At 33.4% G+C, this 18,867-nt stretch overlaps 1 pseudogene; it reads left to right on the top strand.

Annotated features, from left to right (window-relative positions):
* Positions 1–1,406: 1,406 nt before the first annotated feature.
* LOC149555684 (AP-1 complex subunit mu-2-like) lies at positions 1,407–5,158 on the top strand (annotated as a pseudogene).
* Positions 5,159–18,867: the final 13,709 nt, after the last annotated feature.

Below are 18,867 nucleotides of genomic sequence, written 5' to 3'. Positions count from 1 at the left end.
ACTTTCTATGAATGGATTTTAACTTGTGGGAGAGGCACTTAAGTGTATGAATATGTTTTTTTTATGATTTTAATGCAGGAGGATGCAGGTGACAGTGACCAAAGAAATGAACAACAGGGTGACTGTTGTACCAAATAGTGAAGGTGCATTTGCAAGTTACCACATGGTGAATATGAGCAAATGGAGGTTGGAATGGATAAATGTGTGTTGAAAACAATTTAAAGGATTATATTTAAAGGTGTTTGAGCCAATAGAAAGGTTTTATGAGTTGATTTAGGGTCTTTTCTAGGAAGCCCTAGGCTAGGAACCCTTAAAGGGAGGGTTTGATGAAAAGGTGTCTAGAAATGCATGGAGGGTCAAAAAAAATTGTGGAATCTTATCATTTATTAGATGCCTTAAGATTGTTTCTAGGTTTGGAGAGTTGGGTGTGTGTGCAAATCATAGTTGCTTTGTTAGGCAAGGGCTAATTAGGCCTAATTGTTGTAGTGATAGCCATAGAAAGGTGCAATAGTCATAGGTTGAGAAATTGATATTTGCAAGGTTTGAAGAAAACCATAAAGGGCATTTGAAAAGGTGACTAAGCCACTAGGTTGTTTGGGGAGTTAGAGAGAAAAGTGCAATTTGCTACAGGACAGGGCTATTAGACAGGCCTAGAAGGGCTAAAGTAGGAAATGGTGAAAGATGGGTTGTTGGAAGCTGGTGAAGAGATTAAGCATGGTAGATAGGCCATGATAAGATGGTCTAAGGTGTTAGGGTCAGTGAGAGATGCCGGAGTTGGATTTTGGTATGATGGAGATGCTAGGTACACTAGGTGACCTAGAGGGAAATTGATACAATAAGAGATTGTGGTAACAAGGTAGGAAGTGAATTAATTGGTATGGTGTGTGGAAGAGATCTACTAAGTCAGGGACTTCTTATTGATCCTTGAGTTGAACTCTAGTTCCTTTAGTGGATTCCAAGACGTTGTTGAATCCTCAAGTTGAATAGGGTTCCTTAAGGGGATGTTAGAAGGCTCTGCATCAATGTAACTTCCAGTCCTCGATTTGAAGATTCTTTAGTTAGTTTGTGTCCACTTTCTTTAAAACCGGTAATAAAACTATTTCTAGAGGAATAAAATTCTTACATGGATCTATCGATAAGAACTCTTATAAAATTTTGGAAAGAACACAAGAAACTATAGTTTATGTTGACTCATCTGTGCTATGTGCATCATGAAGTTAAAAATTGCAATGTTGTACAAAGATGCTTCTCAGATATGGAATATTTACATAGAGGTATGCAAATTACCTAAAAGTTAAAGATGTTTAGGTGGCCAATGTCACATAAATTACATTGTCTCGTATGAATATATTCATTAAAATGTACCGCCCTCTCTTATATCTTGTCTCTTATAAGGCTAAATTGCCATGTGTGAGGATGGTTTCAACATATGTGTTTTGACAATTTTTTTGATGGAATTACATGGACAAGGTGATCCTACGTTAAAAAATCCAGTACTCTATGACAATGGGGTGACTTACATGTTTATTTAGCATAACAATATCTACCTTATGGTAGCATCAAGACAGAACTCTAATGCAGCTAGCTTACTATTATTTTTACATCAAGTTGTGGATGTAAGTTCAACAATCTACACTTCTCATTCACAATTTATTTCTTGTCTGAGGCTCTATTTTCAATTATTAAATGGAACACTACATTTAGGGAACTTACCAAACCTATAGAGCCAGGGATTCTAGTGTATGCATATAATTCTTTTATTTGTAGCTATTGCATACATATTTAGGTGTTATTACAGTAATCAATAGTTGTTAATGTTGCTCTTTGTTTTCTACTATGATTAGTGTGTTGCAATTACTGATTCACATGTCAACTTTAGGTTTAGTTTTGGATTTTCATGTGTGTTATTTCTGCAGGTATTCAAGCACTATTTTGAAGAGCTAGAAGAAGAGTCTTTGAGAGACAATTTTGCCATTGTTGTGAGTGTACACATCTATTTTTAATCTGAGCCACAGAGGTTCAAGGGTTTAGAATTCCTTGTAATGAACTATTTGAGAATATTTTATCACGAACTTAAAATTTAAAATATGTGTATATCATTTCACCACTTTTATTTCCCATTGTGCAGTATGAACTACTAGATGAAATAATGGATTTCAAGTACCCTCAATATACAGAGGCAACTATTCTTAGTGAATTCATCAAAATGGATGATTACAGGATGGAAGTCACTCAATGACCTCCAATGGCTATTACAAATGTAGTTTCCTGGCGAAGTGAAGGAATACAATACAAAAAAAATGAGGTTGAAGGCTAATCTAGATTTAACTTTGTGCTTTGCTTGAATATGGAAATTGATATTTTACTAATTTCGTGCTTTTAATTTGTTATTAAAGGTCTTTTTGGATGTAGTAGAAAGTGTAAATATTCTTGTGAATAGCAATGGGAAAATAGTGCGATCTGATGTGGTTGGAGTGCTGAAGATGAGAGCCTACTTGAGGTAGTTTTTTCCTACCCCATGCATAATCTTATTATTGAGTTCTTTTAGAAATAAAACTAATAGACTATAGAGAGGAAACATGGAACTATTTCCCATAATCTCTACTAAGTTGAAACACTATAAACTCCAGCTAGGTTTATGGAGAACATTATAATGTTATTGCACACCTATTTTCTTAAATATGTACCCTACTTGTGGAACTCCTTGAAATAGGACAAAACCCATTTTCTAAGCTGAAAGGCCCATGTATGCTTATACACAGCTAAACTAATAGACATATATTATGAGAACAGGATTGGTGCATGAGAGTTCAGATAATAAAAATCTTGTGTTTATTTTTATGTGGTAGAAATATGAATTACCATCAAATAAAGAATCTAAAAATTGTCCAAATTTTATAAGTACAAATATTATGTTCATATTCATTGTTAAGATTTAATAAATAACAATTTTTTGGTCATGAGACAACCAACTTCATTGTTGGATACTTGCAATTCAACAGATTACAAGATTCAATGAGAATAAAACAAATATAGAAGAATAATGAACTATGGTGGATGATTGAACAGACTCCAATTTTTTGGAGAGTTTAGAGTGATAGATTAAAGGTCAAATTATAATGACCAAATGTTGAAGTTTAGATTATGCTGCACTGGGTCTCATACCTAGACCAGGTCCAATTCATATAGTTTGTAGGCCTTCCCTAGGTCTGTAATAGATGTATCTAGAATAATTTGGTCAGGACACCCGTGCTCTTGCCATATCAAGGCTGAAGCCGGATCCCCACAGTCGATCTTGGAAATAAAACAGTATGAAAAATTACAAAAAAAGAATAAAATACTGATATGTATATTTCTTTAGATGTTTTATATAATTATTGAGTGTTGGAAGTAGTTTGACCACTAATGATTTCTTCGTTTTATACATATGCCATAAGTATTAAACATTTATAACTTTTGATTTAATATTTGGCATTGAATTATTGATTGTGTTTCATGGTTAATTTAGCTTGTTTTGTGCAAAATGTGGCTATTTCTAATTTTTTTTTATTTATAATGTACTTTTAGCATGACTGCTGAAATGTTACATAGCTAGCTATTAATGACAAGTGTATTTTGATTCACTTTTTTTCAATGAAATGCCAGAATGCAAACTTGGACTCAATGACAGGGTGCTCCTAGAAGCTCAAGGCAAAGCATCAAAGGGTAAAGCAATTGATTTGGATGACATCAAGTTTCATCAATATGCAATCAAGCTCATTTTCTTATTCAATTCCTTAAACTATCAATTTTATCTTATATTAAAGAGCTTGCAAATTCCTTTGATGTTGTACTTGGTCTTTTTTTTTCCCTTGAAAAGGCATATGTTAATTTCACTTTGAAAATGATAGAACTATATCCTTCATACCTCATGATGGGACTTTTGATCTTATGAACTATAGACTTAGCACAATGTTTCTTCATATATTCAAGAGAATGCAGTTGCTGTCAAATCTTTGAAGTTCTATTATGAAGGATATCCTTCTAAAGTAGGTTTCATATCATATGTTTTTATTACTTTTCAGGTAAAGCCATTGATATGGGTTGAAGCTCAAGTAGAAAAGCATTCAAGATGCTGGGTAGAATATTTGGTGAGAGCACGCAACCAATACAAAGATTGCAGGTTTCAAATTATCTCTCTGGCTTATGTATGCCTATTTTAGATCTAATTTATCTATTGTTTAGATAGATCTTTCTAACATGTTAGCTTCAGGGATTGGTTTAAGTATGACTGATATTTTTGTTTATTTGCTAATTTGCCTCATGGTTTTCTTTAACTTTGTAGTTTGGCAGCAAATGTTGAAATTGAATTGCTAGTACTAGTTGATGCATCTACACCTCATGTATGCACATCAATGGGTACTTCTATATACTCCTCAGAGAGGGATGCTTTGCTTTGGAAAATAAAATCATTTCTTGGTGGAAAGGTATCTTGCAGCTTTCATTGGTTTTCTTGTTCAAATATGGTTAATAGTACCATGGTTCTGGACCCTGATGTTTTAGTTTCTTAATTGACTTATTATGTGGGTTTTGATTCATGAATATATATTGAGGGCTGAATTTAGAATTTCTAGCATAACTGCTAAAGAAGCAACCCCAGAAAAGCGAGAGCCTATTCGTGTCAAATTTGAGATACCATATTTTACTGTATCAAGAATTTAGGTCATTTCTTAACTTAAGTTTACAAATGTATATTATTGCTTTTGCGAGTATCATTAGCGCATTACCATGATTTATAACTTATCTGAAATTTGAGTCATTTCAGGTCATTTTGGACTAACTCCATAAAAGTCATCATAGTGTTGGACCCTTTTGTGTGTTCACTTCTATATTTCTGATGAAAACAAGCTCATTGCTTATATTTATATTGGCCTCAGTGAAAATCATTATGCTTTTTAAATATTTAGTTCCACAAGTAAATTGATGCATTAAATAAATGGTTGAGAATTTACATTTTGTTCATTTAGATTTAGGCTGCTACTCTATAACAACTTTCTTTTATTGCAATTCTTTACTACAGATCAAGTATCTAAAAATCATTGAAAAGAGTGGATATCAAGCATTGCCATGGGTGAGGTACATTACAAAAATAGGTGAATATGAACTAAGAATGATCTAGACTAGTAATAACTAAGAAATGTTGTAAATAAGAGAGCATGTGGTATTTGATCATTCTAATGGCTTATTAAGTTATTTTCAGTTTCTAAATGAAGGATCAAGTAGAAGGATGTTATTTGACTATCCACCTAAGAGCTATATCTTGTTAAAAACCCATCAAAAATTTGGTTTTTCTATGTTCATCATTCTTTCTTTTATATATTCTGATTGCTTTCAATTGTAGTTTCTTGATCTCACCTAATTTACTCTCTAAAGGAAAAAAAAATCTTTGGAATGAACTTTGCTTCAGCACTGGGTGGGAGGATATAGAGATTAGTTACAGTCAATTGTTTCAGCCACTGATCATCAAAATCGAACCTTCCCAATTTTATTGGCTTTTGCTTCCATGGTTTCACGACTTCTATATTTTTATTTGTATAATCAATTTCACTACATGATATTATAGTGCACAAAATATATATTGCACATTCCTAGTCCACCATAGCCAAAAAAGTGTGTGCATGTTCAAGAGATTGTTTCTATCATAGTTTATCCTTATAAGAAAGCTTTTGAAAAGAGAAATGTAAGGAATCAATTTTAGAAAAATTGTTAGTACTCAATGATTTAAGCAACATAAGTATGACATATTAAGGCCTGAGAAGGAGTGAGGCAAAGGGAGGAGACAAAGGAGGTGAAGCTTCCAGCTACATCATTCTCAACTACCTCCAACATCAAACAAAACCAAACCTCTTAAACCCTATGTAACCTCATTTGGTCACATCTTATATTTGAGCAAGATGGTGTCTTATTGGTGCTCCTTCTATTATTTCATGATATATTATTATCAGGCCATCGAATCGGCTATAGGACAAAGATGATTCTTGAACAATCGAATTAGTAATACAGTTGATCTGCATTGCATTTGGACACTTGGTCTGAGGTTCATCTCATCGATTCCCATTCATCATAGGATCTTTATTTGATTAGACCTCGATAGAAAACATTGAGATTTCCTGAGCCCCAAGTCCAAATCATGCAGGCTTCAATCTCCACATATCATAAAGCCTATATATAGAGCTGAGCATTCTCACACCATCTGAGAGCTAATGCAAGTGAAGCTTCCAGCTATGGGATGCTCAACTCTATATATAGGCTTTATGATATGTGGAGATTGAAGCCTACACAATTTGGGCTTGGGGCTCGAGAAATCTCAATGTTTTCTATCAAGGTCTAATCAAATAAAGATCCTATGATGAATGGGAATCGATGAGATGAACCTCAAACCAAGTGTCCAAATGCAATGTAGATCAACCGTATTGCTAATTCAATTGTTTAGGGATCATCTTTGTCCTATAGCCGATTGGATGGCTTGATAACAATATCTCATGAAATAATTGAGGGAGCACCAATAAGACACCATCCTACTCAAATATAAGATGTGACCAAATGAAGTTACGCAGGATTTAAGATGTCTAATTTTGTTTGATGTAGCTGGAAGCCAACAATTTTTTTATATGTTTTACTCTACCTCCATTGCAATTGCGACTTTAGAGCAGTAGTGGTGATGCCATGTTCCATCGCATCTCGTTGCAATTACGACACAATAATGATGAATTGCGATGGGGTTGTTGTACAAGCAATGCCCCTGTCTGTTGCAATTCAACCATCATCGTCGCAATTGTGACACATAAAGGAATTATTGCGACGGGGTTGCTGTTGGCGTTGTTGCAGGTGGAAGCCCCAACTGCCATCGCAAAAACCTTGCAGGCATCACTATTGCAATGAATACTCCACGAATTGCAATGAGGTTGGTGTCACAAGAAAGTGATTGGACTATGATAGATTTGCATCGTAATTATGATGAAATAGGGTAGATGTCATATTTTGCGACTAAAAAATAGTGACGTCTATTACTGTCACAGTGGTGACACATAGCTTTCGTAATTGTGACACATAGCCATCACAAATTGATGCCAAATGTATTAGTGGCATGAACTAAGTAAATGAATTAAGTGTATAGACACTATTGGATACAATTATTTAATTATGTGTTGTCTTTGATGTTACACAAATGTCATATCAGTTATTAGACAGAGTCTACTAAGTTCAATTGGTTAGCAAGGAAAAGGACAGAGTCTACCGAGCTTAGAAGGTTAGCAAAGTGAATTACAAAGTCTACCAATCATTTTTGGAGGCTACACTATGAAGATAGTTTCTACTGAGCTCACTCAGGTGCTAAAGGCTTCAATGGTAGAAATTAGTTTCTACCAAGCTAGCAAAGTCAGGAAAGGAAAGTTAGTTCTTACCGAGTTAACTCAGTTTCCAAAGGATTTTATAGAGATTGTAGCATTTACCAAGCTTCACTTGGAAATCATTTTCTAGAGTACTATTTACTGAGCAAGGTTGGCCAATGAAGTATTTCATTATTTTGGGAAATAAAGTTTATTTGTTTAATGTAATGTTTGTAGCTGACTTATGTATGGTTTATTGGTAAATGTAACTTGTAAATGAGTTGACATGACAATTTGTAATGTATAAATAAAAGGCCAAGTTGTGGATTCTAATTGTAATGAATGAGCATGAAAATGAGTTGATTGTGTGAAGAGGAAGTATAATCAAATTTTGAAGAAGGATCAGAGATCTTTAAGGAGAAGCAGAGTTGTATTCAATCAGTGAGGATCTATTGAAGTAGAGCAAAGATCTATATCAACAAAGTTTAGTTGCATCTCATTTAGGTCACTTATTGTTACTTTCTCACCATTGTAGCAGCAATTCCTAAATCTCTTAACTGAGTTGGTCTAATAGCCATTTTGTAAATCCTCTAACAAGGTGGACAGTTCTATTAAATTGTTCTAAAGTCTCTAGCAAGGCCACTCGTAGTAGGGTGAATAAATCCTCTAACCAGGTCACACCTAATAGTGTGTTTGGTAACCTTTGATAGGGTTGGCTCCTAACAAAGCTCACTTTAGAAGAGTGAAAATTGGTAGCTAGTTACTTGGTGGTTTTTTCAATATTGGGTTTCCATGTTAAATTTGGTGTCTCATGTTCATGTTATTTACTTTTTCATGCATGTTAATAATTGTGAATACTTAAATATTAGTAACAAGTTAATCTACCAAGTTACAACATTTTTCTATGTAGCTACCAAGTGATAGTAGCAATTAAGTCTTAAGACATCTACGCAATATGTAGATTTGTTTTTGTGTTAACTAATTCACCTCCCCCCTCTCAATTACTCCATCTATAATTCCAACAATTGGTATCAGACCTTTTGGTGCTTGTAGAAAGGATTTCAAGAATCTAAGCTAAAGATCAAGATGTCTTACAAGAGGGAAATTCCAAAGCTTAACAGGGATAACTTTTTAGAATGGCAAGGTCTCATGAGACTCCATTTGGCTTCCATTGGAGACACATGACTAAAACATCTAGATGAAGCATATGTAACTCCTATTAGCACATTATCTACTAATGACATTGCTAAGAAGAAGACTCATAACACCATGATGATAGACATTACATCTGCCCTAAGCTATGAAGAATTTGATGATATCAAGTATTACAAAACTACTTTTGAAATGTGGAACAAACTGAAAGATATCTATGGGGGAGATGATAATGTAAGAAGAGCCAAAGCAAAAAGTCTAAGAGGACAATTTGATCAAATGAAGATGAGAGAAGATGAAAACATTGCAAAATATTTTGAAAAAGTTCAAGTAAGTGTTAGTGCAATCAAAACTTTTGGAGGAGATATCAGGGAGGAAATAGTTATAAGTAAAGTTCTTATAACATTACTTCACATTTATACAATTAGAGTTCCCACAATTCAAGAAAGAAGATGTGAAGCAAATCATAAGATAAATCTAGAAGCCATAGTTGGAAGGTTGACTGCATTTGAGCTAGATAATTATGAAAACTATGTTCTAGCTACCAAGAACATTGAATCAACATTTACATGCAAACTTTCACTCAAGGAGAAAGGCAAGAAGATAAAGGATTCTCAGTTAGAAAGTGAAGAAGAATCAGAACAGAGCTCTGATAGTGACCTTGAGGTGGTTGAAGCTCTACTAGCAAGGAAATATTCCAGAGGCAAAGGGAAATAAAAAGGGAAGGTTGCTCCAATCTATTTTTCTTGTGAAGAAATTGGAAATATTGCTGCTAGGTGCCCAAATAAGTAGAACAAGAATGAGAAGAAAGTTCACAAGTGTAATGGCAAGAAAGACTTCAAATCATTCAAGGACAAAGGTAAGAAAACATGTTTTATGGCAAAAGATCCTAATGATTCTAACGAAGTAGAAGAACATGAAATTGTTTACATTGATATGAAAGATGAGTTTGATAATGATGAGGAAATGGCACTTATTTCTCATGTAAGAAAAAATGATACATGGATCATAGATAGTGATTGCTCTCATGATATGATTGGTGATAAAACTAAGTTTGAACATTTTGAAGATTATGATGGTGGTAGTGTGAGGTTTGGTAATAATGAACCTTGTTGCATAAAAATAAGAGGAAGAATCTCACTAACCAAAGAGCTTGTATGTAATAATGCATATTCGTTAAAAGGACTAAAACATAATCAGGTAAGTGTGGCACAACTAATCAATAATGGATTCAAAGTGGAATTCATGCCTAGAAAAGCAAGACTACTAGATGACAAAGGAAAGCTGATTAGATCAGGCACTCAAAAAAAAGGTAACTTGTTTTATCTTGAACTTGGTGAATGTTCATGCTTTATTGCTCAAGTTGAAAAAAGTTAGTTATGGCATAGGAGGTTGTGTCATGTGAACTTTGATAACTTGGTGAAAATAAGTAAATTTAGGAAAGTAATAGGCATTCCTAACATAAAGAAACCTAAGGTTGGTCTATGTAAGAATTGTCAAATTAGTAAGATGGGAAAGACTAGCTTCAAAAATAAGAACTATCAGTCTGAAAAAGTTTTAGAAATTGTCCATACTAATTTGTGTGGACCTATTAAAATTGAAAGCTATATTGGTGAAAAGTTATTCATTCTTTTTATTGATGATTATTCAAGAATGATGACTATCATGTACCTGAGAGAGAAATCAGAAGCATTTTAGAAGTTTAAATGGTATTTGGCTGGAGTTGAGAAGGAAATAGGCAAAAGAATGAAATGTTTGAGATCAGACAGAGGTGGTGAATTCATCTCCCATGAATTCAATAATTTTTGCATTGAAAGGGGAATCAAAAGACAAGTGTTAGCCCCTAGAACTCCTGAGAAAAATGAAATAGCTAAAAGAAGAAATAGATCTATCATGGATTGTGTAAGAACCCTAATGATTGAAAAGAGCATTGCTATCAAATACTGGAAGAAAGCTATCAGCACTACAGTTCATACCTTGAATTGAGTATAGATGAAGAAGGACTCATTCAAAACCACCTAGGATTTATGGTATGGTTATAAACCCAATGTAAGTTACCTAAAAGTATTTGGAAGCAAATCTTATCTTTTGAAAGAATCTAGAAAAAGGTAAATTTGATGTGAAGGGTGATGAAGGAATATTTTTGAAATATTCTTGCAAGAGTAAAGCATATAGATGTTTGAATTTTTCTACTCACAAAGTCATAGAAAGTGCACATGTGAAAGTTGATGAGCTTGTAAAAAGAGCTGAAGAAGAAGGCAAAAGGGAACCAAAAGACTACAGGAGATTTTTTTTCATTGAACTTGATAAAGTACTAGATACACTTGTCAATTAGGAATCTTCTACTCTCAAGTCTTTAGTAACCGAGTTGCAAGAAGTTCAAACTAGGCTACAAGAACCCTAGTCACATTTTAATGCTACCAAGCCAATGACTACCAATTCTAAAGGACTCAAGCAATAGATATAATAGCTAGAACCTAAAGTTGAAATGCAAGAGGATGAGAATGCAAAATATCCAAAAGGCAAGGAACTTGTATTAGCTAAGTATGTCAAGAGACATCATGCACTAGATCAGATCATTAGAGATAGATCTAAAGGAACTATGACAAGAAGTAAGTTGAAAGGTACTTGTTTACTTGCTGATTTTTAACCTAGAAGTGTCAAAGATGCATTGGAAAATGAAAGTTGGATTGAGGCTATGAATGAAGACATAGAGTAGATAGAGAAAAACAAAACATGGACTCTTGTACCCAGGCCTAAAGACAAAAATGTGATTGGAACTAAGCAAGTATTTAGAAATAAGCTCAAAGAAGATGGTAAAGTTTCAAGGAACAAAGTTAGACTAGTATGTAAAGGATACTCTCAAGAAGAAGGAATAGACTATGGAGAGACTTTTTCTCATGTTGCAAGATTGGAAGGTGTTAGGACCTTACTTGCATACACTACATACAAAGGATTTAAGGTTTATTAGATGGATGTCAAGTCAGCATTTCTCAATGGTATACAAGATGAGGAAGTGTACATTGAGTAGGCTAAAGGTTTTTTTGATCTAGACAAGAAGGAAATGGTTTGTAAATTACACAAAGTATTGTATGGTCTGAAACAAGCCCCTAGAGCATGGTATGAAAGACTACATAACTATCTTATTCAAATTGATTTTCAAAGAACTAATGATAACAATAGCTTCTACATCAAGGAAGGACCAAATAATAAGATTGTTTTGGTAGAAATATTTGTGAATGATACTTTTTTCATAGGAAATGATGATCTTTGCAAATTATTTTTAGAAAAAATGAACAAGGAATTTGAAATGTCAATGTTTGGTGAGATCAGATTCTTTGTTGGTCTTCAAATTCAACAAAGTAAGAATGGAATCTACATCACTCAATCTAAATACATCAAGGAGATACTAAAAGAGTTTGGTATGGAAGATTGCAAACTAGTTGGGACTCCTATGTGTATTGGATTGAAACTTACCAAGGATGATGAATCAAAGGAGGTAGATTAGAAATTGTATAGTTCTATGATTGGAAAGTTGCAATATGTAGTGCATACAAGACCTGATATTTCCCTTGTAGTTGCTATTGTAGCAATATTTTCAGCAAAACCAAGAGAAAATCACATGATGGAAATTAAAAGAATCATGAGATATTTGAAAGGCAGTAAAGATTATGGATTATGGTACACATTTGGAGGTAATCTAGATTTGAAAGTGTTTACTAATGCAGATTGGGTAGGAAACATTGATGATAGAAAGAGTACAAGTGGATGAGCTTTCTTTCTTGGAAAGGGGTTGGTTTCTTGGACAAGTTAAAAGAAAAATTGTACTTCCCAATCCATAGCAGAAGCAGAGTATGTTGCAGCAGTAGTACACTGTTCTAACATTGTTTGGTTCAAAGAGTTATTTGAATATATGAAGGAAGAAATCAAAGAACTTGTTGTTATGTTTTATCACAATACAAGTGCAATTAACTTATTGAAAAATCCATTGATGCATTCAAAAACAAAGCACATTGCAATAAAGTATCACTTTGTTAGAGAATTGGTGTAGGATAAGGAGATCAGATTGGAATATGTCCACACAAAGAAACAAATTTCTAACATATTCAAAAAAACCTTTACCTAAGGATGCATTTTTATATCTAAGAGGTGAGTTAGGGGTCATTCCCCTATCTAAAGCTCACTAAAATGAAGTTTTAGTGATGCATCAACAGGTATCAAGTTGAAAGTCTTTTGAGTTGATGCAAAATAATCATGGAAATATTGCACATGAATTAGTACATAAGGTACATTTCTATTCATTTGGTTTGTGTTGTCTTTGGCATGCATTGTCAAAGAGGGAGAGTATATTGTCATATCTTTCTAAAATTTTAATCTATTTATGAAAAGTTTGATGTTTGTATAGAAGTTATGTAATTCCTTCATAGAGGGAGATCACTGTATTTAAGGAATGAAATGTAAGAGGAAGAAACACTCTATCAGAAAAAGACTTGTTTTCAAATTTCATTTTACTATGACATTTAGTGTTTCCATCAATGCCAAAGAGGGAGATTGTGGATACAATTGTTCAATTATGTGTTGTTTTTTATGTTACACAAATGTCATATTTGTTATCAGATGGAGTTTATCGAGCTCAGTTGGTCAGCAAGGCAAAAGACAGAGTCTACTGAGCTCAGAAGGTTAGCAAAGTGAATTACAAAGTCTATCCAACATTTCTAGAGGTTACACTATGAAGACAATTTCTACTAAGCTCACTTGGGTGCCGAAGGCTTCTATTGTAGAAATTAGTTTCTACTGAGCTAGCAAGGTCACTCAACGAAAGTTAGTTGTTACTAAGTTAACTCAGTCTCCAAAGGATTTTGCAGAGTTTGCAATATTTATCGAGCTTCACTTGGAAATCATTTTCTAAAGTAGTATTTATCAAGCAAGTTCGGCCAATGAAGGATTTCATTTTTTTGGGAAATAAAGTTTATTTGTTTAATGTATTGTTTGTAGCTGACTGATGTATGGTTTACTAGAAAATTTAACTTGTAAATGAGCCCACTTGACAATTTGTAATGTATAAATAAAAGGTCAAGTTGTGAATTCTAATTGTAATGAATGAGCATGAAAATGAGTTGATTGTGTGAAGAAGAAGTGTAATAAAATTTTGAAGAAGGATCAGGTATCTTTAAGGAGAAGCAAAGTTGTATTCAATCAATGAGAATCTATTGAAGCAGAGCTGAGATCTATATCAGCAAAGTTCAGTTGCATCTCATTTAGGTCACTTATTATTACTTTCTCACCATTGTAGCAGTAATTCCTAAATCTCTTAACTAAGTTGGTCTAACAGCCATTTTGTAAATCCTATAACAAGGTGGACAGTTCTATTGAATTGTTCTAAAGTCCTCTAGCAAGGCCACTCCTAGTAGGGTGATTAAATCCTCTAACTAGGTCACACCTAATAGTGTGTTTTTTAACCTTTAAAAAGGTTGGCTCCTAAAAGGGCTCACTTCAAAAGAGTGAAAATTGGTAGCTAGTTACTTGGTTATTTTTCCCATATTGGGTTTCAATGTTAAATCTAGTGTCTCTTGTGTTCATGTTATTTACTTTTGCATACATGTTAATGATTGTGAATGCCTAAATATTATAACAAGTTAATCTACCAAGTTACAAAATTTTTCTATGTAGCTATCGAGTGATAGTAGTAATTAAGTCTTAAGACATCTAAGGGATTTGTGGATTTGTTTTTGTGGTAACTGATTAACCCGCTCCCCAGTTGCTCCATCTATAATTCCAATAGACACATACTTGTCAAAACCTATTTGAGATTAACAATCTCCCACCTTGACATGAGTGTCAAAAACACTTGGTCATACATTAAGGGTATGTGCAGGATAATGGTCAACCAAACTATGCTCTTAAGAAGCAATAAAAAATCAAAAAATTAGGGTTATGTCAACTTGATGTGCAATTTTCTATTTGTTATTAACTTCATATCAAAAAGTTGAGAGAAGTGAATCTCTAGAAAATTTAATCTAGTTTCTAAACTACTAGGACTTATCTCAGAAAAATAAAAATTGATTGGTCAAAATTTTGAATTTTAATGCAATATTACAATAAATTTAGAACAAAAATAAGAAGTGGACATATGTTTTACCATGTTAATCAAAATCAAATGATAATAATTTTAAATAATAATCTAGATATAAGTACTAGACTCATGCTTGGATGTGACACATATTTTTGGTTATTTTTATTCTAAATAAATAACTAATAATTAATTTTTGATTTTAGTAATTTTAGAATAAAAAAATCTCGTGTCTAACCACCTTAACTAAGTCAAAACTCTGCAAAATTCAATTTTGCAATTTTTTTCCTTATAGTAGAAGAAACATAGAATGTGATGCATCTTTTGAATTTTGAAAATGTTATACCATTTGAAAGTTATAGTTATTTTTCAAGTAGTGTGTCAATCAACACTTTATACATAACTCCATTACAAAATAAGTAATAAATATTTACTAAACTCATAATTTGACAAACCTTGCATTTATGGAGACATAAGAACATTCTTAAGAGACCCTTTTCATTTCATCAAATTTTGCTGAAAAAAAAGTTGTCTACTACATGTTTGGAGTAAAAATCACATGAAAATAGGCTAAAAGCACACTTTTAGGATGTTTTAAAAGTTGACCATATAGGTTTGGTATCAAAAGATATAGTAGACCTAATAAAGATATTAATTGTTTTCATTTAGTATTAGGGTGGGTGGGAAAAAATTTAAAATAGGTTTTAAAATGGTTTGAGATATTTCATAACTATAGATTTTTTAGATCACTACTTTTTGGCACACCATGATCCTGCACATTCCCTTAATAATTTTATTCTTATGAGCATAACATAGATGTCTATTCGACTTCTATACAAAATTTCAAAATATCAAAATCTTGCAACACATGACTTATACCTCAAAATCTTATAACTCCCCCTAAGTTGTTTGATCTATTATGTACTATACTTTCTATCAAAATATTTCTCCTACTAAGTAGATTTGCATCAACTAATACTCTTTCTCTATTTTCTATCTAAAATTATTTTTGCATTTTGTTGTTCTCTTTATTCTGCTTTTGTGCTTGCTCTCCCACTTGCTCTTACTCTCCCATTCTCTTACTCCCCCTTTTTGACAATGATGTCAATGGGTTATACACTAATAGTGTATTTTTCAAAAAAAGATTTATGGACCTCAAGTATAATCTTAACAACTATATCCTAATTATCACAAGCTACCTCCAAAGACTTAATTTGGATGGCCAACTTGGCAGCAAGGTGTATTAAGTTGTCTAATGTATAAATATTGGGGTCTTTCTTCATAAGTGTTTCTACATAGCCTAGCTCCTTATGTAAAATCTCCATGTGAGGAGTTAATGTAAACTAGATGCTGATTAGTTTAGCCCTTATATTGGCTTCATCTACTTGTAATGTTGCTAACTGAATTTGGGATTGCAAGAGCATCCTGAAGTGTTTCTCACTTTGAGTTGGAGACATGGAAAATTTTGCACCTGATGACTACATTTGACTCTCCAAACTCAAGATGTGACTCCTTATCTCTTGTGTGAAGAGTGTAGGATTACATAGTTTGGTGTACAAAGAGAAAATATTCTCTAGTATCTCCTTCATACTATCTATCCTAGTTGCCAATACAACTTGTGTTAGTGCAATATCAATATATATATTCTCATTCACCTTGTTTTGAAACTTCTTTTTAGACCATTCTAATAGTTTGACATTAGTATCCAACTCTATTTCACTAACTCTTTCCACTATATTGCTCAATTGTTCAATGATAGTTTGACATTAGTATCCAGGTATATGTCACTAACTCTTTCCACTATATTGCTCAATTGTTATATTTTTGGCTTTGTTTCATCTGGAGTAGGCAAATTGAATGCATCTAACTAAATGTCTTTGATATCAATCAAATCTTGCTTCTACCTATGCTCCCTTCTAAGAAATTCTTGATGTTTCTTCCTTGATAGGGCATCTTGTAGTATACCCATCTACTCAATTATTATTGCTACATAATCAAATTTTGGCAATACAATCTCTTTGTCTAGGCTAACATCTCCATATGCAATTACCTTTTGGCCTTAGATGAGCTAGGACTCAATACTTAGAATTGAAAAGGTGTTGCATCTATGCTTAGCTTTTGAAGAGTTTGACTAGGAGGAGTTCTAGATTTTGGTAATGTCACCAGTACTTGGATTACTACTAGCTCCTTTAGCTTGGGTGTCAAACTTGTATCTTCAGACTTGTACTTTTCTACCTCCTTGGTTTTAGTTGCACCTTGATCTTGTGTTGGTGTTGCAAGTCTATCTACCTGACTTGTTTGACTTTATGTCCCATCGTTTACTAGTGTTTCTACCTTTTCTTCTCCAACTATCTCAACCTGGTCTTTTTTAGGTTCTTGTACATTTTCTGAGACTAGAGTGCCTTCCATGAGTGTACTTATAGTGTAACCTACTATCTCCTTCCTTTGATATACAACAATGGGCTGTGAATGTTGTACACTTGTGACTTGAGGAGTGATTATAGGTGTTTCTTGTGTTTTCACTTCCTCCCCTATAGTTATAGTCTCCAACTTTTAAATTTCATCTACACTCACTAGTATAGAGTTGTCACATAATTTTCCTTAGAAAGTAGATTGGATAAGTATCCTTTTCAAATCTTTCTCTATTAGGGGATTGATGTTTTGACCAGTCATATCAAAAATATCCTTAACTTTCATAGTTTTATTATTTTCACTCATGACACATGGAGGGCTGGCACTCATCATTTGTGTATCTTGTACACTCTATTCTAGTTGCTACTCTTCCTTAGTTTTTGCCTGATTATCAACATTCATATTAGTGCCTCCCTCAACTATGCCTTGTTCATTGTTATCTTCTTCATCTTCTCCTACCTCAATAGGTGTTTGATCATCTTCTTTTGATGTTGTCAATCCATATGTTAATGTCCACATTTGTTTGAACCTCTTTACAACATCCTCTATGTTGTCCTATAAAATGCTAAATGCCATATACTTAGGTACAAATCTCATAGCATATTTCTTAATGGCTTTTGACATTTTAGCCTTACTAAGTTCAGGCATAACTTCAGCAAGGGATGTCTCCCTAATTTATCTTTTTGTGTTCAAACAATAATGCCATTTTTGCTCAACTCTTTCATATAAACTCTTAGATATGGAGTTGGAAATTTCTAGAGGAGCTTCTTAAATTTAGCCATCATGGCATATGCTACCTCCTCTACTTGATTCTTCTCAATATTTCCAAGATTATCAAGCTCAATGTGAGAGAAACCTAATAAATTAGCATTGTTTCTAACATTCTCATATAAATAGTCTAGATCTAAGGAGGGACTATGACTCACTACTTGGAATTGGTTGTTGTCATCTAATTTAGTAATCTCTTCATTAGTTTCATCTTAGGAAAACCTAATTCCCCATTAGTCTTTTCTATGCTCTAGCTTCCTTCTCTTTAGACCTGGCTACTTCTTTAGCTTTATGTGCAGTGACTTGTACTAGCTCTTGTGGTAGGTGTTTTTGTTTTGGGCTGATTAGGTTTTACAACCTTCTTTGGTTTTTCTGCTACTTGTGTCTTCCTTTCTTTTCTTCTTCTCACTAGTAATAGGTGCTTCATCAACTTCTTCTTCCTCAACACCTTCAATAATTTCTACTTTCTCCTCTTTTTGATCTTCTCCTTGACCTTGTGTCAGTGTCAATGGTGCTTATGCCTATGTGTCCTCTTCTTCTTGTTGGTGTAAATAAGTATTTATTTATTACACTTACTTAATTTTACTTAGGTTAATGCATTATTTTATTATTATATTAGGTGAGACACTTAGGATTTTGTGTACTCTCATTGAGTTATGCAAATCCAATTATGCACATGGTGTCTACAACACAGGAGTATGCATCATTCACTAAGTTGCCATGTTGACAACACAATTATCCACACTCCTCATTTAGCACATGTTCTCTACACCACTAAATTATGTGCTACACCATAGTAGGCTTATCCTCACATCATCACACTTATTCCCATGCTCAAAGGAGGATAACCCATATTTTGGTGAACATGTGCCTAGTTGTATGACATATCATGATGTTGACTTTTATGCATTCTAAAATCTCTCCTGAGGCCTTTATATACAAGCACTCCTAGTGTACTCTTAAGTTGGCTAAGCTGAATATTGAATGAATATTGTCATTTTGATCATACTCTATCTATTTTGGTCTACTGTGTGCTTGTGTTGAGTTCTTTAGTTCTTGAGTGAATTTTGGCCTAAGCTAAATTCTTACATGGTATCA

Source organism: Cupressus sempervirens, chromosome 5 (genome assembly GCF_028749045.1).
Source record: "Cupressus sempervirens isolate cs-2001-9-10 chromosome 5, ASM2874904v1, whole genome shotgun sequence".
Lineage (NCBI taxonomy): Eukaryota > Viridiplantae > Streptophyta > Pinopsida > Cupressales > Cupressaceae > Cupressus > Cupressus sempervirens.
This window is presented reverse-complemented; position numbering and strand designations above follow the sequence as displayed.